Source organism: Schistocerca gregaria, chromosome 5 (genome assembly GCF_023897955.1).
Source record: "Schistocerca gregaria isolate iqSchGreg1 chromosome 5, iqSchGreg1.2, whole genome shotgun sequence".
Taxonomy (NCBI): Eukaryota; Metazoa; Arthropoda; class Insecta; order Orthoptera; family Acrididae; genus Schistocerca; species Schistocerca gregaria.
The window spans coordinates 468880473-468904939 of NC_064924.1; the positions used below are offsets into that span (position 1 = coordinate 468880473).

The 24467-nt window shown below is 44.7% G+C and overlaps 1 non-coding gene across 1 annotated transcript; it reads left to right on the forward strand.

Annotated features, from left to right (window-relative positions):
* The first annotated feature begins 21311 nt into the window (after positions 1-21311).
* Positions 21312-21384, forward strand: Trnaa-cgc (transfer RNA alanine (anticodon CGC)). Its single transcript has one exon. It is a non-coding gene; the product is annotated as a tRNA-Ala (tRNA).
* Positions 21385-24467: the final 3083 nt, after the last annotated feature.

The following is a 24467-nucleotide window of genomic DNA, read 5'->3' on the forward strand; positions in this document are numbered from 1 at the left end:
GATAGGAATGCAGGATGTTTAGGAGGCATGACCTACGCTCAGGCAACCCCCTGTGCACTGCATGTTAGCACAACACCGCTCGACCCCTCCTGCAGTACTCGGGCCACTTGTACTGACGTAAGATCAGGTGTTTCCCTCCGTCTGCCACATTCCACTTCAAAAGAACCTGTGTTTTCGAATTTCGTAATCATTTTGTCCAGAATCTTGGCAGACATCAGACCAACGCCTTTTCCCATACCCTTTAGTGTCTGGAAATTCTGCAGAGCTACTGCCGCAGATTCACCTTTCTTGTGAAGGAGTCTTATCAGCAGTGCGCATCGCTGCGCTGAGACAGGCGTACCGAGCGTCTGAGACGCAAGCCGATGAACCCCGCATCGTTTATTTTGTACATTCTACGGCTTGTAGCGCCTTCTAATGGTAAAATTTTCGTTAAATTTTTTCGTTTCCATACCTTCTCCTCGATCCTTCGATAATATTCCGTTCGAATTTGACTCTTTCTGAGCAGTGGTTGTTTTTTTACAGCATTTTGAAACTGGAACTTTAATTATAAACACCCTGCATGTCAATCGAGAGTTTTTTATTTAGGTAGTATGAATCTTGAATCAGATTTTGGAAAGTACTCGGTGTAGTTTTATTTCCATTTTGGTTGACTATAATAATGTCTTTTATGAGAAACTAGCTGTCTGAATTTTGATCTGCATCATTAAGACAGCTCAATTAATTCAAAAGGCTGTTTTTTTTTTTTAAAAAAAAAGGTTCAATAATAAGTCGAGCATTTGCTATTAGACTCGGTGGAATTGGCTCATGGAAGTTATCTCATGTGAAATCTGTTATCTCTCAGAGAATGAGAGAGAGTTCTGACTTTCAACAAATGTCAGGAAAGTTTGGGAAAAAGTTGAATTTAACGAGAACTCGTAGATTAACTATGCTTGAAATGATTGGTATGAAATAATACAGATAATTTCAAGAAATGTCATGTTCTAGTCCAAACTGTACGTTACATTGCATCAGAAGTAACTCCTCATTCGTGAAAATTCAGATTCTAGAAACAAAGAACTTCCATTTGAAGGCCGGAAGTCAGATGTCGAACTAGTGCTTGCCGTCCACCTTTGAGTGTTACGGAGAAGTGTATTCAGCACAGGTACGTCACTCAAAAACATTGTACTACATGTTCTGGGTGTATCGTAATGAACAGAGTAAACTGACACGGATGAATGTGGGCGATAACAGAACCAAATATGTTCCAGTGGACCTGAGTTCACAACCTAGCCGTTTGCAAGATAACTATGAATGAATCTTTACGGTCTGTCAATGACACCCGAATGAAATATTACTCTGCGTAGTACACAAATTTAAACTTTTCGATTAAGTCATCATTTACTTGGGGGCAAATTTAACCAGTGACATATTTTACTTCTGATCGAAGATGTACCACTGCTAGCCAACTTTTACAAGTCACTTCCTGATGATCGCACAGCCACTTAGAGTGTTACAAGTGCCGGCCGGAGTGGCCATGCGGTTCTAGGGTCTACAGTCTGGAACCGCGCGACCGCTACGGTCGCAGGTTCGAATCCTGTCTCGGGCCTGGATGTGTGTGATGTCCTTAGGTTAGTTAGGTTTAAGTAGTTCTAAGTTCTTAGCTTCTGATGACCTAATAAGTTAAGTCCCGTAGTGCTCAGAGCCATTTGAACCTCTTTTTTTTTTTTTTTTTTTTTTGTATCTGTTACAAGCCAGTGCTTCAGCATTACGGAAGCCATTAAGCCCCAGAACGTCGGTAGCATCACCGTCCAACAACTGGCGGTGTTGACGAAATCCGGGACATCATTTCAGCGTTTCGACAGAAGAAGTACGAGGCACTTGGGAGACAACACGACAACATGCAGGGTCAGGGAGCATATAAATATCACCTGCGCAACAGGCAAAGGACATCATGGCGCTGACCGCTGTAGAATATGCCTTCGACGGCGACCTCTGCAGGGTGGCTACCGTCACTGACAAGGGAAAGCCACGACGTTTGGAACGCGGATTTACTGTAAACTTCGTACACTAGTAGTACTCCATTAGGACAAAAAATGTGTAAGCAGTAGCGCGTAATTTGGATCGCCAAATATCATCAAATATATACGTGTGCTTGGCCATTTTTACTACGAAGCGTCGGCAGCTGAGTGGTTAGCGTTCAAGCCCCGTAATCGCTGGGTCTCTGGATTGAGTCCAGGTCGTCAGTTTTTTTTTCTATTTCTAACACAGTCATTTTATTTTTTAATTTATATTATAATTGATGTAATGGGAAAAATACGTGTAATAGGAGGAACTTTAATTAAATTTGCAATGTTATTTGGCAGTCTACAAATTTTCGTTATCACAAATAATATAATACTCATAACTACCGACTAGTGAACGACCAAACGCATAAACTGATACTGAAAGTGTATGCGTGTCCGTGTCTTCAAAATTGTTCGTATTTAATCGAAAAAGAACGAGAAATTGCTTCTCGTGAAGACGCTCTTAAAACGCACTCGATACTGCATGACCAAAGATCAGCGTCAATATTTAAGGAAATGCTGCGTTATGCATGGTATGTTCGCAGCTCGTGGTCGTGCGGTACAGTTCTCGCTTTCCACGGCCGGGTTCCCGGGTTCGATTCCCTGCGAGGTCAGGGATTTTCTCTGCCTCGTGATGACTGAGTGTTGTGTGCTGTCCTTAGGTTAGTTAGGTTTAAGTAGTTCTAAGTTCTAGGGGACTGATGATCATAGATGTTCAGTCCCATAGTGCTCATAGCCATTTTAACCATTTTTTTTTTGCATGGTTTGCTTCCAAATTATCGGCTGAAAGAGAGGTTTTTGAAAATGTTAGCGAGGTTTGTTTTTCCACGGAAAACCTCAAAAGACCTTGCGTGTGCGGAAACATAGCATTTATTCAATGCAGCTGGTGCCGTTTAACTTTGTTTTTCATGTTTCCCACAAGTAATACTCGTAATGTTGAAAGCGACGATTAATTGTACATCTTTCGAAAGCCGTCTGTGCCGGCCAAAACTTGGAGGTAACAAGTCGTTTCGGGCTCCTTATAGGTATAAGGGATTTCTCAAATCACGGACAAGCATACATTTTCAGTATCACTTTGTGCGTTTGGCCGTTTAATAGTTATGAATATTATATTATATGTGTTAATAAAAATTTGTAGACTGCCAAATAACACCGTAAATTTGATAGAAGTTCATCCGATTACACGTATTTTTCCGATTACACCAATTGTAATATAAATAGTAAAGCAAATGACTGTGTTAGAAATAGGAAAAAAAAACTGACGAGCGGGACTCGATCCAGCGACCCACCGATTTCGGAGCTTGAACGCTAACCATTTTTTTTTTATTTTTTTTTTTTTTACCACTTGCTGCCGACGCTTCGTGGTAAAAACCGCCACGCACAGGTTTATATTTGATAACCCAAATTATCTTGCTATTTTCTCAATAACGCTTGAGAAGTACGCGCTACTGCTTACACATTTTGTTGTCCTCGTGGAGTACGAGTGTACGAAGTTTACAGCAAATCCGCGTTCCAAACGTCGTGGCCTCCCATTGTGAGTCCGGAGAAGCATCGTCGCTCAAACAGGGAGAGTTGGCGCTTCCTTCAGTCGGCATCATTCAACGTGATCGCTTCTCATAGATCCTACATCTAGCACCGATGAACCCGAGAGTCGAACTTGGACTGTACTAGCCACACACACTTAGCCAATGTCGTAACCGGGCGCCACCAGTCATACGTCTGGGGCCAGACTTTGCTCCCTGAATGACACCGCCTTCGCACCAAGCCGCGCCGTGCTGGCTGGCGACAACACCCACCAGAAGTGTGGGCGTGAAGCGTTGTTGCGTCGCCAGCATCGACTGAGCGAACACCTACCTCCAGGCTGACTGCGTAGCAGGAACGCTCAGGTCAGAGTAACGCAGCTCTGTCCGCAGCCAGTGGCTAAGATCCTGACAGTGCACCACTGCCAAGGACTGTAGGCTCAATGACTACCCTGTCCACTGGCCATGGACGTGGAGTATCGCTGTACCCTGCGTCCCATGGTCTGGTCAAAGTGGTTGCAACATGAGCATTGCTGAATTCTCTCTTGCTACCCAGTGTTGCACCCGCACCCTCAGGAGGTCGGAACAGCCACTTTGACAAGCCTAAACCTGCTGCAGTATCTTCCAGTGGGGGTTGACCCAATCAAACATTGACCATTTCCTGGTGATGACTGCTAGCCTACATCATCAGGCTGAAACAGTAACACAGACTATGGTTAAGAAGGGTTTACTGAAATTTGGAAGCAAAGAAGCACTAAGCATGGATAAAGCGTTAATTTTATGTCTGAGTTAATGATGCAGTTATTTAGTCAAGTGCAGACCCATAAATTGAGAATAAATATTGTGGATCAGTAGGAAAATAGTACAACAGCGTGTCTGGACTTCAGAGGAAATGCTAAGTCATTATGTAAGCAGTTCAAATGGCTCTGAGCACTATGGGATTCAACATCTGAGATCATCAGCCTCCTAGAACTTAGAACTACTTAACCTCACTAACCTAAGAACATCACACACATCCATGCCCGAGGCAGGTTTCGAACCTGCGACTGTAGCAGTCGCGCAGTGCCGGACGAAAGTGCCTAGAACAGCTCGGCCACTGCTGTCGGTATGTAAACAGTCACCAGAATGACAGGTACAAGCTGTTGCCATATACAGTGATAGCCTATACCTCAACAATGTACGGGAGCATGAGTCTGTCATTATACAAGATGCCCTCATCACGTTGAGACGGTAAAATAACAGGACCGTGAGAGCATTTTCCGAAAACTTAAAAAGTGGTATGGTTTCAAGAACAGCAAACCTACATATAATCCTTAAAGTGCTTAGAAGGTAAGGTAAACACCATGCAGATAATTGAGTGACGTTAATTAGACAGTGTACCCTGAAAGCTAAGACGATGATATTTTACTACGGTCCTTACCGGTTTCTTGAAGCAACCTCAAATCGTTAATCTTGAATTGCAGCTCCCTACTCGCACTACGGTTGTGCACGTAGGGCATGCGAGACCCTTCAGAAGCGTGCCACACGTATTGTCACCGTTTTCAGTGACTGTCATCGAAGAGGGGAGCTGGCTGATAAAGAAAACGGCGTAACAGGAACGGCGGGCTGTTCCAGAGCAGAGGGAGGGGATTACGTTAAAAATAGCATTTTGTATCCAAAAGTGTAATAAATAATACGGTGTATTGTAATCCTGAATAAATCTAACCTTTCTTCATAAAAAATGTTGCATTAGTTACTGAACGCCCCCGTGCGTTTTTAGGCTGCGAAATAGGGCATCACAGGAACAAGGAAAAGGTGATTCGAGAAGATAGGACTCCACTTAGTATACTCTGTTTTGGGCGTGTGGCCGTGAAGCACTTAAGCCAGCAGAGAGCTCCTGCCACGCTACTTGCCCAGCAAGAATGAAAGACGCTGTGCTATTTGCAACGGTGGCTGCCATCCTGACAGCCCACCGCTGGCAGCTATCGTGGGCTAGTCTCCCACCTTGTCCGCGGGGCATGCACTTAGAGCATCGCTGTACCCCGTTAAAACTGAATAACCTGTTCGCCGCTGGTAAATATCCACACTCGCAGTGAGGAGATCGGAATGATCACACCTGCACTCACACCTACACAAGCTCCCCTATCATCAAACAGTGGTGATTGTCGTTTTTGTCGATGTCTTCGTCGTCGTTGTTGTTTGTTCCTTCGTTCATTAGTTTTGACGTTCAACCCCTCTAACGGGGTCGACAAAGTAGGAGCCTACGGAATGTCAGGCCAGCTGTGTAGCTGGATTGAAGAGCTTTTAGCAAACAGAACACAGCATGTTGTTCTCAATGGAGAGACGTCTACAGAAGTTAAAGTAACTTCTGGCGTACCACATGGGAGTGTTATGGGACCATTGCTTTTCACAATACATATAAATGACCTAGTACATAGTGTCGGAAGTTCCATGCAGCTTTTCGCGGTTGATGCTGTAGTATACAGAGAAGCTGCAGCATTAGAAAATTGTAGCGAAATGCAGGAAGATCTGCAGCGGATAGGCACTTGGTGTAGGGAGTGGCAACTGACCCTTAACATAGACAAATGTAATGTATTGCGAATACATAGAAAGAAGGATCCTTTACTGTATGATTACATGATAGCGGAACAAACACTGGTAGCAGTTACTTCTGTGAAATATCTGGGAGTATGCGTACAGAACAATTTGAAGTGGAATGATCATATAAAATTAATTGTTGGTAAGGCAGGTGCCAGGTTGAGATTCATTGGGAGAGTCCTTAGAAAATGTAGTCCATCAACAAAGTAGGTGGCTTACAAAACTCTCGTTCGACATATACTTGAGTATTGCTCATCAGTGTGGGATCCGTACCAGATCGGGTTGACAGAGGAGATAGAGAAGATCCAAAGAAGAGCGGTGTGTTTCGTCACAGGGTTATTTGCTAAGCGTGATAGCGTTACGGAGACGTTTAGCAAACTCAAGTGGCAGGATCTGCAAGAGAGGCGCTCAACATCGAGGTGTAGCTTGCTGTCCAGGTTTCCAGTGGATGCGTTTCTGGATGAGGTATCGAATATATTGCTTCCCCCTACTTGTACCTCCCGAGGAGATATTTAATGTAAAATTAGAGAGATTCGACGGCGCACGGAGGCTTTCCGGCAGTCTTTCTTCCCGCTAACCATACGCGAGTGGAACAGGAAAGGGAGGTAATGACAGTGCACGTTAAGTGCCCTCCGCCAGACACCGTTGGGTGGCGCGCGGAGTATAAATGTAGATGTAGATGTGGACACTACATAACGATGCCGACTCAGTCACAAAGATGGCAGCTAACGTGCCAGTATGGTCAGCATCAGAGTTGTAAAACTACCACACGCTACTGTAGGCTATCCTAAGTAACCGTAGACAATTCTAGTTTTCCGCGTCTGATAAAGTCCTTCCCACGTTACCAGTACGTTAGATGTCTTGCACACCCATTGGGCGTTATCTCATATTGATCGCGTTGTTTATATATGTGATTAGTGTCTTACTAGATTTCCCTAAAAATCGTAAGCGGTGGACTGTCTAAAAAATGAGTGAGGATATATAAAGAGATGCGAAATCTACTGAACATTTTTGTTCTACATAGTTATCCTCCTGTCTTTTACTTAAAAATAAACAGTATTTATAGAAAAATTGAAATTTTCAATGTTTAACTCAGCTATTATTCGAAAACTGTTGACGTGTAACGTGAAATAGAGGTATTGTGTAGTAAAAATAAATAAAAAATACAGTTTTATTGTATAGTTCTAGAAGACGCAGTTTCCTCAAAATAAATAAATTAAATTAAATTAAGAAATAACAGCAAAACAAAAATATATTAAACATCGCTTCAATACCTCACCGATCTTATCATAAACACGCTCCAGTTATTCATAAACAACTTTTGCATTGATCAATACTACCAGGAAACTCTTGCCTCTGCCGGCGAGTGTGGCCGAGCGGTCTGGAACTGCGCGACCGCTACGGTCGCAGGTTCGAATCCTGCCTCGGGCGTGGATGTGTGTGATGTCCTTAGATTAGTTAGGTTTAAGTAGTTCTAAGTTCTAGGGGACTGATGACCTAAGATGTTAAGTCCCATAGTGCTCAGAGCCGTTTGAACCATTTTCTTCTCTTGCCTTTGATAACTGTGAAGACCGTTTTATTGAGTGCAAGATCACAACAGCAATTATACAGCCTTTTTTATGCTTGTGGATGTAAACTGCACTTGCATCAAAAGTAACTGATTTAGCTACATAAAAGCGCAGAAGTAACGAGACCAATTAATTTTTATTACTTATAAAATGCAATTTATAGTCTGTATGGATATAAAGTACACAATCGACTAACAGTGACTGATGTGCAGCTCTAATTATGTGCAAAACAAACAAACAAACAACAGAAAAACAAAGACGTCGTCGTCTGCCAGTTCTTCTCTTACACATTCACTGACGTTTCTTTCCCTACCAATGCTACCAATAATACCAGTAATTCTACAATTTATTACATAGTTTACGTACCATAATGATTTAGTTACATGGACAGGTCACCAGGGCATTTACCTTGTTCTTACGCATCGTTTCACCTCACTTCTCTGGCTTCTTTCTGTTTGCAGTAATCTCTTGAAGTGTATAGTATGAACTACGATGCAGTTGAAGAACCGGGGCGGTAAATTATACAGTCTTGTCAAGATTTGCCAAATGATCTCCGGGTGTTTCAAAGAATTTGTAACTGAGTGCAGAGTCAAGAGCAGTACTGCATCCAAATATGAGCACGAAGCGTGCGCACTTCCTTTGGCTGGCAGAAGCATGTAGTAAACTCTAAACATGTACGTGTTAATTGTCCGCACCTGGTAGCTGAGTGGTCAGCACGACGGAATGTCATACCTAACAGAACGGGTTCGATTCCCAGCTGGGTCGGAGATTTTCTCCGCTCAGAGACTAGGTGTTGTGTTGTCCTTATCATCATCATTTCATCCCCATCGACACGCAAGTCGCCGAAGTGGCGTCAAATCGAAAGACTTGCACCAGGCGAACGGTCTACCCGACGGAAGGCCCTAGCCATACGGCATTTCCATTTTACGTATTAATTTAGTATTGTACTGGTAAGAGCCAGATTCAACAGAGAATCAACGTCCCATCTGTAAAACAGCTTCAAGCTTCTAATTACTTTACAAATGAGTTAATGTGTGAAATGTTTGACGTTAAGCGTGTTAGCGAAAATCAAGTTCAAAAAGATTTGGAATTATATGTAAAGTTTGTTGGAAGTTGCTAAGTGCTCGCATTTACTAATAGTGGATTAATATAGTCCGGGTCATTTGTGTGCCATGAGTTACACATCCACAAGATACATACACAATTGCTAACTATAATGACTGACTGTATTAAATCGTTAACGTGCGATTATACCTCTTAATGAGTAGATTACGGCAGCATTTTAAATTTTTAAATTCAGACAATAATTGTATGAAATACTGAAAATCAAGTTTTTGTTGCTGCTGGAAGCCGTTAAGTAGGAAGTCTGCAAACCGGGTTGGGAGCCTTGAACTCTGCTATCCATTTTGTGATGTGTATTCGTAATTAAGGGGCCCCGGAGGTCAAGAGGGGCCACAAAATTAAAAATTTGTTTTTTATTTAATAGTACTCTCTGATTTTGCCCGTTTCGAAAAAAATATATACGCTATTAGTAACCTCATAATCTTCGCGTTCAAATGCCTTTCTAAAGCAGATGCGGCGCATGAATGCCTAGCTGTAACACCACAGCCGAACATAAAACCTTGTCTACGATATCTTGTTATTTAATTTTAACACCGATATTTCCATAGCAACTCGTTTGTGCAATTTCCTTGAAGAACATATCGACTGTACTATGCGCACGGTTTTATTGCACTCGATATCTCTGTCGATGCAAGTAGATTACTTCAGTTTACTGTTTCTTCGCTTGCGTTCGCGCTGTAAATTTGTTGTTATGACTGCGTATTTCAACCATTTGACATCGTAAAACGCCAGACACGAACAAGTTTAATTACAGCCGTAAATTTTACGGCAATCAACACGAGTGTGTTGTCGCAAATCGTCAAAATGAAGAAATTGTTACTCTGCAGCGAAATGAGGTTAGGCCAAAAAATTCTGCTGAAAGCGTGACAAAGGAGGCCACAATAACAAAGAAAAGAAAGAATGGGACATTATGGAGCTGGAATGTATTGACATGTTATCACTGAGAAGATAATGACATCCAATCTTTAGTTACCATTTCCTGTGCTCAACGTTTTTACGTACTTAGGTATCATTATCTCACCCAGTATTACAGTTACAGAAACAGAATATTGCGTGAATAATAATACAGTGCTTGCCTACACAGTGAACCAAATTATTCAAAAATGTATTAAATATTTTAAGCTGGAGCGTGTCCTGTGTACTGAAATTGTTAAAAGAAAACAATGACTTCTGAAAGACATTTTTCAAATATACAGAACATCAAATTGATAAATACTCCCGGTAATGTTTCGTCAGTTAATAATTAAAAGAATGAAATTTGTTTCGACCTTTTATTTTGAATAGTGTGGAATTACAGTGTACCTAAAATTAAAATTACAAAAATGGTTCAAATGGCTATGAGCACTATGGGACTTAACATCTGAGGTCATCAGTCCCCTAGAACTTAGAACTACTTAAACCTTACTAGCCTAAGGACATCACACACATCCAAGCCCGAGCCAGGATTCGAACCTGCGACCGTAGCGGTAGCCCGGTTCCAGACTGAAGCGCCAAAACCGCTCGGCCAGAGCGGCTGGCTAATAATTACACGTAAGACAGTACGTAAGATGAAAACCAATATTAACTGTACTATATATTGCACAGTTTTTAACTTTTTTCACGTAGAGGTCAAGACAGAGGTCAGGTATACTAATTATTCGGTTAAAGATCCATGCCAATATCTATTGAAGTTTTTGAATTATTAAATTTCAAAATACTAGTAAAAACTACACGTCATGACGTCCAGGACCCGTTAAGGTATGTCATGGGTGAAATTAGTGGCTGATTAGATGGAGTCATTATGGAAGATTTACATCTCATACACATATTTGTAGATCGAGGCTAGGTCCCTTGTTAAAATCTGGGTGTAGCTAGCTTCAGCAGATTTCCGTTATCCGCCACTTTTCGGAGTTCCTAGATGGCCTTCACTGCTGCCGCATCGGTCCTAAGGCACTAAGTCCCTTCTGAACTTCGTCCCTGTAGGCCATCCCCTACTACGCAGCGTTGCTCGCCTCCCATAACTTAAACGAGGGATTGGTCCTCCGAGAAGTGTGGACACAATGGAAATGACCTAGAGGAAGAGCAAGGGATAGATGGCTGAAAGGAGTGGAGGAATGTGTTGGAAAAAGAGGCGAGGACTGCACAAGAGTGAACACAGAAAGATGGGCGCAAAACAGGACCAGACGACGAGGCTTATATTCGAAACAGAAGCAGCCTGGGGCTGTTCAAGAAGAAGAAGAAGATGATGATGATGATGACGATGATACGTGTATAGCAACTATAACGACACTCATAATGAATTTAGTGGCGGCCAGTAACCGCAGATTCGAAAGTATGGAGCAAATTGCTCTTTTGTGGATGCATATTTGTTGGAACGATTTTGCTTCAAATATCATATACTTCCATCCGTGGCAGTATGCACTAGATCAGAGATTAGATTAGATTAGTACTTGTTCCATAGATCATGAAACGGCACTTCGTAATGATGTGGAACGTGTCAGGTTAGTAGAAGGTGTCTATACAAGATATTACATTACACAAATTATTACATGACAGTTAATATTTTTAATTGTTTTTTGTGGGAGTTGGGGAAATTACCCACTTACTATATCCAAAAATTCATGCAATGAGTAGGGGCTGCCATTAAGAAATTACACTCCTGGAAATTGAAATAAGAACACCGTGAATTCATTGTCCCAGGAAGGGGAAACTTTATTGACAGATTCCTGGGATCAGATACATCACATGATCACACTGACAGAACCACAGGCACTTAGACACAGGCAACAGAGCATGCACAATGTCGGCACTAGTACAGTGTATATCCACCTTTCGCAGCAATGCAGGCTGCTATTCTCCCATGGAGACGATCGTAGAGATGCTGGATGTAGTCCTGTGGAACGGCTCGCCATGCCATTTCCACTTGGCGCCTCAGTTGGACCAGCGTACGTCCTGGACGTGCAGACCGTGTGAGACGACGCTTCATCCAGTCCCAAACATGCTCAATGGGGGACAGATCCGGAGATCGGAGATCTTGCTGGCCAGGGTAGTTGACTTACACCTTCTAGAGCACGTTGGGTGGCACGGGATACATGCGGACGTGCATTGTCCTGTTGGAACAGCAAGTTCCCTTGCCGGTCTAGGAATGGTAGAACGATGGGTTCGATGACGGTTTGGATGTACCGTGCACTATTCAGTGTCCCCTCGACGATCACCAGAGGTGTACGGCCAGTGTAGGAGATCGCTCCCCACACCATGATGCCAGGTGTTGGCCCTGTGTGCCTCGGTCGTATGCAGTCCTGATTGTGGCGCTCACCTGCACGGCGCCAAACACGCATACGACCATCATTGGGACCAAGGCAGAAGTGACTCTCATCGCTGAAGGCGACACGTCTCCATTCGTCCCCCCATTCACGCCTGTCGCGACACCACAAGAGGCGGGCTGCACGATGTTGGGGCGTGAGCGGAAGACGGCCTAACGGTGTGCGGCACCGTAGCCCAGCTTCATGGAGACGGTTGCGAATGGTCCTCGCCGATACCCCAGGAGCAACAGTGTCCCTAATTTGCTGGGAAGTGGCGGTGCGGTCCCCTACGGCAGTGCGTAGGATCCTACGGTCTCGGCGTGCATCCTTGCGTCGCTGCGGTCCGGTCGAAGGTCGACGGGCACGTGCACCTTCCGCCGACCACTGGCGACAACATCGATGTACTGTGGAGACCTCACGCCCCACGTGTTGAGCAATTCGGCGGTACGTCCACCCGGCCTCCCGCATGCCCACTATACGCCCTCGCTCAAAGTCCGTCAACTGCACATACGGTTCACGTCCACGCTGTCGCGGCATGCTACCAGTGTTAAAGACTACGATGGAGCTCCGTATGCCACGGCAAACTGGCTGCCACTGACGGCGGCGGTGCACAAATGCTGCGCAGCTAGCGCCATTCGACGGCCAACACCGCGGTTCCTGGTGTGTCCGCTGTGCCGTGCGTGTGATCATTGCTCCTACAGCCCTCTCGCAGTGTCCGGAGCAAGTATGGTGGGTCTGACACACCGGTGTCAATGTGTTCTTTTTTCCATTTCCAGGAGTGTATTTTAATTTCCTTTTAAATGCTATATGGCTATTTGTTAGACTTTTGATGCTATTAAGAAAGTGACCAAAACTTTTGTGGTAGCGTAATTTACCCCATTCTGAGCCAAAGTTAGATTTAACCTTGAGTAGTGAAGATCATCCTTTCTCCTAGTGTTGTAGCAATGTATACTGCTATTACTTTTGAATTCGTTCGGATTGTTAATAACAAATTTTATATATATATATATATATATATATATATATATATATATATATATATATATATATATATATTGTGAGGCTACAGTGAAGATCTCTAGTTCTTTAAATAAGTGTCTGCAGGATGATCATGGATGAGCTCCAGCAGTTATGCTGATTACACGCTTTTGTGCGATGAACACTCTTTTACTCAATGATGAGTTATCCCAGAGTATGATGCACTACTAATTACGATACACTCAAATTCTACCCAAGCCACTGTACAGCGCACAACAGAGAGTAGCGAACAAGCGTTGATGTTGAGGTAACGGGTGGCCACTAATGTTGACGAAAGAAAGCTTCCTGCCGTCCACTGCTGTGATAGCTCGTGTCAGAGGTTGCCGCGCCGGGGATCCTCGAAATAAGAGACGGTCCGCCGGGGACCGGTGCTGGTTCTGGTGTACACAGCGGCTGAGTCACGGCGGACGGCTGGGGAGCCATCCGTCTGCCGGAGGGCCTACCGCCTCACAGGAGCGTGCGTGTGTGTGTGCGTGCGTGCGTGTGCGTGTGCGTGCGAGCCAGCGCGCGCAGCCTGCTATTGATTCCTCGCCACGCCCTGCGCTGGAGGTGGCTGCGGCGCCGTGGGCAGAGGTGAGCCAACGTGGGTCGGCGGCTGACCTGCCTACGCAGCCGCTGCTGCCACCGAACCTCGGGCTCTAGTCGTCCCCCACTTCTCCCTCTCTCTCTCCCCCCCCCCCCCTCCCTTCCTCGCTCCCTCCGACTCGTGCCTCCCACTGCCTCAAGCAATTACGCACTCGCTCTCGTCGTTATAGAGCACGCCCACTCGTATATGCGGCCCCACACCCACGCATACACGCACGCACCTACGTACACAGATATATTCACAAAAACGCCAACACATATTCCCGCTCAAGAAACCAGAAATGGTTAAACACACTTTACGAGAAAGCTTTTATTCAGACCTCCTCTTCTTATATGCGAGTGGAATAGGCTGAGGTCACGAAAGTTGCGGGATACCTCATAATATCGTGCCGGACTCACCTTTGCCCGCTGTACTGCAGCAACTTGACAAGGCATGGACCCTAAAAGTCTTTGGAAATCCCTGCAGAAATACTGAGCCATGATGGCGTTGTAGCCGTCACAGTCAAGAAAGTATTGCCGGTGTACTATTTTTGCCGGCCGGAGTGGCCGAGTGGTTCTAGGCGCTTCAGTCTGGAACCGCGCGACCGCTACGGTCGCAGGTTCGAATCCTGCCTCGGACATGTATGTGTGTGATGTCCTTAGGTTAGTTAGGTTTAAGTAGTTCTAAGTTCTAGGGGACTGATGACCCGAGATGTTGAGTGCCATAGTTCTCAGAGCCATTTTTTAAACTCATTTCGGGAAATGAGAGTAGGGAAGCAAATTCAGTTATACTGCATCGCCGTTGTAGGCAAGATCGTAGCAAGGTCGTAGCAGACTGCAAAACTTCCGTCGTGATGGACACAACTTGAATAAGGGCTAATGATGGTTCAAATAGCTCTGAGCACTATGGGACTTAACATCTGAGGTCATCAATCCTCTTGAACTTAGAACTACTTAAACCTAACTAACCTAAGGACATCACACACATCCATACCCGAGGCAGGATTCGTGCTTGCGACCGTAGCAGTAGCGTGGTTCCAGACTGAAGAGCCTAGAACCGGACTAATTATGACTCGGTTTCTTAGGAATATGAGGAAATGTCGTCCACGAATCAATAAATAATGTGAAAGAGATTTACGGTGATTACTTCACTTGTTTAAAAAAAAAAAAAAGAAAATCGCTTACATACTGAAGCGCCAAAGAAACTGGAATAGTCATACACAGATATGTAAAGAGGCAGAATAGGACGCTCCGGTCGACAACGCCTATATAAAACAACAAGTGTCTGGCACAGTAGTTCGATCGGTTACTGCTGCTACAATGGCAGGTTATCAAGATTTAAATGAGTTTGAACGTGGTGTTATAGTCGACGCATGAATGATGCGACACAGCATCTCCGAGGTATCGATGAAGTAGGGATTTTCCCATACGGCCATTTCACGACTGTACCGTGAGCGTCAGGAATCCGGTAAAACATCAAACCTACGACATCGCTGCGGGCGGAAAAAGATCCTGGAAGAACGGGACCAACGGCGACTGAAGAGAATCGTTCAATGTGACAGAAGTGCAACCCTTCCGCAAAATTGCTGTAGACTTCAGTGCCGGGCCATCAACCAGTTTCAGCTTGCAAACGATTCAAAGAAACATCATCGATATGGGCTTTCGGAGTTGAAGGCTCTTTCGCGTACTCTTGATGACTGCACGACAAATATTTACTCCTCGCCTGGACCCGTTAACATCGACATTGGACTGTTCATGACCGGAAACATGTTGCCTGGTTGGACGAGTCTCGTTTCAGATTGTATCGAGTGGATGGACGTGTACAGGTATGGAGACAACCTCGTGAATCCATGGACCCTGCGTGGAACCTCCACCAGCTCTGAAGAAAGTCTACCTGGTCCCCGGGAACCTCTCCTCGAGGAAGACTGCTTGACCATTCTACTACCACGATCGTATGTTGCCACTTATTCACGTTGATTGTAAGATAAGAGAGATTGAGGCACGTACACAGGAATATACACAATCATTTTTCTCTTGCGCAGAACGCGAATGTAATAGACAAGAAATATATGAAGATGTAGACGTAGACTGACGTCAGCGATATAGGAATACAATCATCTGCAGCTGTCCTTCGGACCTTCTTAAAAACAGGATGATTTGCGCTTTTTTTTCAGTAGCTACGTGCTCTTCCGTGCTCCAGCTACCTGCGATAAACTTCTGCTAGAAGGGAAGCAAGTTCTTTCGCATTATCATTGTAGTATCTTACAGGTATCTCAACTGGCCCTTGCGGTTTCCCACTATTAAGCGGTTGTAGTTACTGTTCTATTCCACGAACACTGATATCAGTATCTACTATTTCAGCGTTCGAGCGATGACTGAAAGGAAGAATTGTATTATCGGCTATAGCACTGAAACAGTTTTAGACTGTTAATAAATCACGTCGATAAAACACTGTAAAACACAATTGTTAATGGTACGTGATTTTTGGTCAAATGGTGAATTAGGCTACAATTTATTTGGACTTCTATTAATAAAGGAAATGAATTACCTATATAAGTGAACGATCAATGTGAATAATGTTATGAACAAAACTGTCTAGATGGCTTAATAAATTTCTTTACTGCGCCGTTTCGGCCACTGTTGCAGATATCAAAAACTTGTAGCTTTAAAAACAAGTTTCACTCACAATATCAAAAACCTTTACCCTACTAGCTGACGTCCTGAGTAGGTATAGGATTTTGGTATTGATGTTGATCCTAGTTTTGTAAGTTCTAATTTGTGATATCTGATCGTACCAGTAGCCAAAACGGCGTAAAAAAGAAATTTATTCAACGATTTAATCGGAGTTAATCACAAAATCTTTGTGCTTCCTGATCAGAAATTTCCCCAAATGAACTCGTAAGCCAGTTGGCTTCAGGTTGCAGGGATAGACAACTGGCCCTACAGCCAGAGTGCGTGTTTATGTTTACGTGTGTGTATGTGTGGATGCACCCCATGGCGCGGGAGAGGGTTGGAGCGCGAGGCGTGGCACACTGACACACTGCACCAGCGCCACCTGCGCACAGCGGGGGAGGCCTCCCCCGCACGGCTTCACTTGACACAGCACCGCACTGCAACACAACCCCTCAGCTCGGCAGCCTGTTATGGGGTTAGCGGGACGAGCGCAGGTGTTTGCAATTACGCTCCCCTCTGCTACCCCACTGAGATCCCACTGCGCCGCACGGAGTCGTGGCGAGGCTAGCGTCTCGCTTTTAAGTTTAATGGCCGTATCGCAGACGCGGCCGGATGCTGACCCAGGGAACCTCATTAGCGGGCTGTGGTCTGAGATGATGCGCGGCCGCCGTGGTGCGTGGATTGAGGGAAAAATGCTGTGTAGCTGGAGGTGCAAATGAGGCTGTGCTCGCAGGCCAACCGCAAATGCTGTATCAAGCTCCCAGGTTAGTCTTCCGTCGATATACTAGTCGAGCTAATTTAGGCAGATATTAAAAGGGCAGGAGATGGACGAAATCTTTCACGAGCAGAGCTGTAACTTACAGCTCCCATTTTTCTTCAAAGGTTATTTCGTCCTATACACACACAGCATTTTCATGTTAAAGAGAAATGTAAAAACGATACCTAATGTAGGAAACAAACTGGAAGGGAACCTAAGACGAAGGTTGGGCCGTGCCAGGCGTTCTGTTCACTAGTCTTCCGTCAGAAAAGTGAATGCTTTCTCGCAAACGATTGTCAGTGCATGAAAAAAAAGTTGACAGTGTATGAGGCAATCTGAGATGAGAAAACTGAACTGCAACTTGCCCTTTCAGTTTATCCTAACATGGATAATTCCACTATTCCATGAATTTTACTATGGAGAGTATGTCTAGAGATTAGAGCTGGCCCGCCGTTAAGCAGTTCTGCAGTAGGTGAGCTTGTGCAGAACCTCAGAAACAAAGATATTTTATTATACACACGAAAAGCGAACGAATCACCCACCACCTCCAAGCAGGAACACAAACACATCACGTGACACTTTTGATTCTAGAAAGTCGCTATTTCCTTTGCGCTACTCCTAAAATCTTTATTTTCCCCCCTCTGTCGGAGCTCCAGATCCTGATGGTACAAAGTATGTTTCGACCGGCCGCCATGCCATCGCGTGCCATTCAGCGTCAATCGGATGCAGTGTGGAGGATCACGTGGTCAGTACACCGCTCTCCCAGCTGTTTAAATGTGTGTGAAATCTAATGGGACTGCTAAGGTCATCAGTCCCTTAGCTTACACACTACTTATCCTAAATTATCCTAAGGACAAACACACAGCCGGCCGGATTCGCCGAGCGGTTCTACGCGCTACAGTCTGGAACAGCGCGACCGCTGAGTTCGCACGTTCGAATCCTGCCTCGGGCATAGATGTGTGTGATATCCTTAGGTTAGTTACGTTTAAGTGGTTCTAAGTTCTAGGGGACTGATGACCTCAGGTGTTAAGTCCCATAGTCATCAGTGTCATTTGAGGCGTTCCTTTCTTTTGCCTATGTTAGCATAAAGACACCATTTCTCGCCAGCAGTAACGATACAGGAGAGAATGGTCGGTGTTGTTCATGAGCCAACTAACGACTAGAAAGATGACATGCATATATGGAGACCCCCTGATGTTTGTGATTTTGCTTCGAGCATGTAGTACCCATTGCATTCGATTTTTGAACCTTCTCCATAGCACGCAAATGTCACACGATGATGAAATGATAACAGTTCATCACATTTCCCAGTTTTCCAGTACACTGATGTGGATCAATGTGGATTAAAGCGTTTAAACGATCTTTATCAAACCACATAGGTCTTGCTATAAGTGGAGAGTCACTAAACGATACTGCTTAAAACGAGAAAACAATTTTCTTACCGTGTTCTGTGCAGTGGCATGCATAGCGCAAATGTTTCTGGCTGTCTCTGCTGGTGTCACACCCTTACTGAACTCAAATGTAAGAATATATCGGAAATGTCTTGGTTTCTTCATTTGGCGCTCAATTTTCTAGCGTCCGTAACTCCATTCATTATCCCCAAATGACAAAATGACAACATGTAAACTCAAATAGTAACAGTGAACTGCAAACTAAATACGACACTCGATCAATGAACCCGTAGCAAACGGAATACCAACATGCTTAACAAAAACACTATGGACTTACGCACCAACGTAGTATATTTTATATTATCTAAACAGTACCGGAGCGCTGTTGTTTCGCTTCATTATTCTTTGTCTTAGTAAGCGTGAAATCGGACTAGACCGAATAAAGATGGGTGTGCGAATCTAGTGATCATACGGTCGGGAGAGTGTGTCATCCAAGAGGTACCGCAAACTGGTCGTTTTCTGTACGCTAGCCGAACTTCGCGACCCACTTTCGACAACGAGTCTAGAAACATAGTTCTTGCTCTACTGTTCTTCTCCCGTAGTAAAATGGGGGGAAATTCGGATTCACGCAGACGATGCTGAAGAACAGGAATGGAGGTCAATGGCACTGGTACACTGTGCATTCCTCGCAACACGCAATACGGATACTTGTAGAGTACATATGGGGATAGACGCTATCTGATCAAAAGTGTGTCGACACCCCTATGTAGCACTAGATTGACCGCTTGGTGTCACGAGTGGCAGACTCGCCCGACTAAAAGAAGGCGGGGAGTAATGTGTTGTCAGCAGACAAGCGGTAACATCAGAATGGGACGGCCATGAGAGCTCTGTGACTTCGAACATGGACAAGTCATTGGATGTCACCCAAGTAACAAAGCCATCAAGGGCATTTCAACCGTTCTAAAACTACGCAAGTCGACTGTTGGTGACGTGACTGTGAAGTGGAAACGCGGAGGATCAACCACCGATAATTCAAGACCAGGCCGGCATAATATACTGATGGAAAAGGACCGTCCATCACTGTGGAGGATAGTTGTACAAACCCACGTTGAAATCAGCAGAAAGAATCAATCGTGAGCTCCAGATTGCTACCAGTAGCGCAATGACAGTGCGTAGGGAGTTAAAAGTATGGGGTTCAGCGGTGGATCAGCGCCTTATCAACCACACATTTCTAAGCGACGCCTGAGAAGGAGTTAACAGGATCGCCACTGGACAGTGGATGACTGGAAACGAGTGATTTGGAGCGATGCGTCACGCTACTTCCTGTTGAAATCAGATGGAAAGTTTTGGATGTGGTGAATGCCTGGAAATCCTTACCCGTCATCATGTGTAGTGCTAACAGTGACTTACCGAGAAGCTGGTTTTTAAGGTGTGAGAGTGTTTTTCATGGTTGGGATGCGATCCCCTTATCTCTCTTAAAAGAAACGCTAAATACAGCATGTAATGAACACATTTTACTGCATTATGTACTCCGTACGGTAAAGGAACAGTTCGGAGCCGATGACTGTTTGATTAGCGTGACAGTGAACTCTGGCATACAGCAGTATCTGTGAGGCAAAGGTTCGTAGACGATAACATCTCTGAAATTGAATGGCTTAACCAGATTCACGACCTGAATACAACGGAACACCTTTTGGAAGACTTTCAAAAATGTTCAAATGTGTGTGAAATCTTATGGGACTTAAATGCTAAGGTCATCAGTCCCTAAGCTTACACAACTACTTAACCTCAGTTATCCTAAGGACAAACACGCACACACCCATGCCCGAGGGAGGACTCGAGCCGCCGCCGGGACCAGCCGCACGGGAAGACTTTGAACATCATATTTGACTCTAGCGTCGCACATCATTACCTTCTCTGGTTCAAATGGTTCAAAAGGCTCTGAGCACTATGGGACAACATCTGAGGTCAGAAGTCCCCTAGACTTAGAATTACTTGAACCTAACTAACCTAAAGACATCACACACATCCATGCCCGAGGCAGGATTCGAACCTGCAACCGTTGCAGCCGCGTGGTTCCGAACTGGAGCCCCGACAACCGCTCGGTCACAGCGGCCAGCCTACCTTCTCTGATTTCGGCTCTTAAGGAAGAATGGGCTGTAAATCCTCCATAAAAGTTTCTACTACTTTTTGCCAGATAGTTCGATGAACCCTCTGCCAAGCACTTAAATGTGAATTGCAGAGTAATCATGTAGATGTAGATGTAGATATAAATGCAGACGGAATGGTGGAGGCAAGGGAAACTGGCAAAACAGACTACCAAACGAAGGGAAATTGGTTTCAAAGAAACGAATTCGCCGATGTCCGACTTCCTGCTTAATGTACACATATGGGTCCCAGCAAGATACGGGGAAACAAACTAAATGCTGTATCACACAAGAGCGTAATTGTATTAATCCGTAGAACAATGAGGCACTGATCTAATAAGGAACTAGTGAATAATGACGTCTGTGGGGACTGTACGGTAGAAAAAGAAATAGAATAACGAGTCATCGAAGCAAAGTACACTCAGCAGTAAAACTTCTGCGACTAAACTTCTTACACACTAAGAACAGAACACCGAGCGTTCATTTCAGGATGGCTGCCATACTTTTAGAAATTCCTTGGATGAAAACTTTCTCGCAAAATTAGGATAGAACGAGCTATGTACGTCAACAGGCACCTTATAGTATGTATTAGCGATCTTGATTGTACGGTAGGTCCCCTGTAGAACTACCGAGCGAGGTGGTGCAGTGGTTAGCACACTGGACTCGCATTCGGGAGGACGACGGTTCAATCCCGTCTCCAGCCATCCAGATTTAGGTTTTCCGTGATTTCCCTAAATCGTTTCAGGCAAATGCCGGGATGATTCCTTTGAAAGGGCACGGCCGATTTCCTTCCCAATCCTACCCTAACCCGAGCTTGCGCTCTGTCTCTAATGACCTCGTTGTCGACGGGACGTTAAACAACAACCACTACCCCCCTGTAGAAATATTGAGCCTCCATAGAGGTCCATTTGCGAAACTACTGCCGGTGCAGTATTTTGTGCACGAACTGACCTCTCGATTAGGTCACTTAGATGTTATGTGGGATTCATTCGGGCAATCTGGGTGGCCAAATAATTCGTGATAATTGCCCAGAAAAGTTATTCAAACCAACTCGAACAATTTTAGCCTGGTCACATGACATCGTTGTTTGGGAATGTGAAGTCCATGAATGGCTGCAAATGCTCCCCAAGTTGGCGAACTTTACCCTTTCCACTGAGTGACCAGTTTGGTTGATCAGAGGTCACCATTATGGAACCATCACCAGCTTGCACAGTGCCTTGTTGAAAATTTGGGTCCATGGCTCCCCGGGGTTTGTGCCACACTCGAACCCTACCATCAGCTCTTACCAACTGAACTCGAGACTCATCTGACGAAGCCACAGTTTTCCAGGCGTCTGAAGTGCAACCGGTAAGGCCACGAGTACACCAGAGGCGCTGCGGGGGATCTCGTGCGATTAGCAAAGGCACTCTCTTCGATCGTCTGCTGCCACAGCCCATTATCGTAGAATTTAGCCAAAGTGTCCTGAAGGATACGGTCATTGAACGTCGCACATTGATTTTTGCGGTTATTTCACGCAGTATGCTCGTCTGTTAGCACTGACAACTTCACGCAAACGCTGCTGCTGTCGGTCATTAAGTGAAGGCAATACACAGCAATAGATAGATTCATACCGCATAAGCTAATAAAAGAAGGGACTGATCCACCATGGTACAAAAAACACGTCAGAACACAGTTGCAGAAGCAACGAAAAAAACAAGCCAAATTCAGAAGAACGCAAAATCCCCAAGACTGGCTAAGTATGACGGAAGCTCGAAATTTAGTACGGACTTCAATGCGAGATGCTTTTAATAGTTTCCACAATGAAACATTGTCTCAAAATATGGTAGTAAACCCAGAGAGATTCTGGTCGTATGTAAAGTACACCAGTGGCAAAACACAGTCAATCCCGTCACTGCACGATAGCGATAGATATGTTACGGATGATGGTGCCACTAAAGCGGAATTACTAAATGCAGTTTTCCGTAATTCCTTCACGAAATAAGACGAACTAAATATTCCAGAACAGCTGTCAGCATGAATGACATAGAAGAATATATCTCAGGTGTTGCGAAACAACTCAAATCACTTAATAAAAGCAAGTCTTCCGGTCCAGATGGTATACCAGTCAGATTCCTTTCAGAGTATGCAGACACAATAGCGCCTTTCTTAGCAATCATATACAATTGCTCACTTGACGAAAGGTCTGATCCTAAAGACTGGAAAGTACCACAGGTCACACCAATATTAAAGAAAGGAAATACATCTACATCTACATCTACATCCATACTCCGCAAGCCACCTGACGGTGTGTGGCGGAGGGTACCCTGAGTACCTCTATCGGTTCTCCCTTCTATTCCAGTCTCGTATTGTACGTGGAAAGAAGGATTGTCGGTATGCTTCTGTGTGGGCTCTAATCTCTCTGATTTTATCCTCATGGTCTCTTCGCGAGATATACGTAGAAGGGAGCAATATACTGCTTGACTCTTCGGTGAAGGTATGTTCTCGAAACTTTAACAAAAGCCCGTACCGAGCTACTGAGCGTCTCTCCTGCAGAATCTTCCACTGGAGTTTATCTATCATCTCCGTAACGCTTTCGAAATTACTAAATGATCCTGTAACGAAGCGCGCTGCTCTCCGTTGGATCTTCTCTATCTCTTCTATCAACCCTACCTGGTGCGGATCCCACACTGCTGAACAGTATTCAAGCATTGGGCGAACAAGCGTACTGTAACCTACTTCCTTTGTTGTCGGATTGCATTTCCTTAGGATTCTTCCAATGAATCTCAGTCTGGCATCTGCTTTACCGACGATCAACTTTATATGATCATTCCATTTTAAATCACTCCTAATCCGTACTCCCAGATAATTTATGGAATTAACTGCTTCCAGTTGCTGACCTGCTATTTTGTAGCTAAATGATAAGGGACCTATCTTTCTATGTATTCGCATCACATTACACTTGTCTACATTGAGATTCAATTGCCATTCCGTGCACCATGCGTCAATTCGCTGCAGATCCTCCTGCATTTCAGTACAATTTTCCATTGTTGCAACCTCTCGATACACCACAGCATCATCTGCAAAAAGCCTCAGTGAACTTCCGATGTCATCCACCAGGTCATTTATGTATATTGTGAATAGCAACGGTCCCATGACACTCCTCTGCGGCACACCTGAAATCACTCTTACTTCGGAAGACTTCTCTCCATTGAGAATGACATGCTGCATTCTGTTATCTAGGAACTCCTCAATCCAATCACACAATTGATCTGATAGTCCGTATGCTCTTACTTTGTTCATTAAACGACTGTGGGGAACTGTGTCAAACGCCTTGCGGAAGTCAAGAAACACGGCATCTACCTGTGAATCCGTGTCTAAGGCCCTCTGAGTCTCGTGGACGAATAGCGCGAGCTGGGTTTCACACGACCGTCTTTTTCGACACCCATGCTGATTCCTACAGAGTAGATTTCTAGTCTCCAGAAAAGACATTATACTCGAACATAATACGTGTTCCAAAATTCTACAACTGATCGACGTTAGAGATAAAGGTCTATAGTTCTGCACATCTGTTCGACGTCCCTTCTTGAAAACGGGGATGACCTGTGCCCTTTTCCAATCCTTTGGAACGCTTCGCTCTTCTAGAGACCTACGGTACACCGCTGCAAGAAGGGGGGCAAGTTCCTTCGCGTACTCTGTGTAAAATCGAACTGGTATTCCATCAGGACCAGCGGCCTTTCCTCTTTTGAGCGATTTTAATTGTTTCTCTATCCCTCTGTCGTCTACTTCGATATCTACCATTTTGTCAACT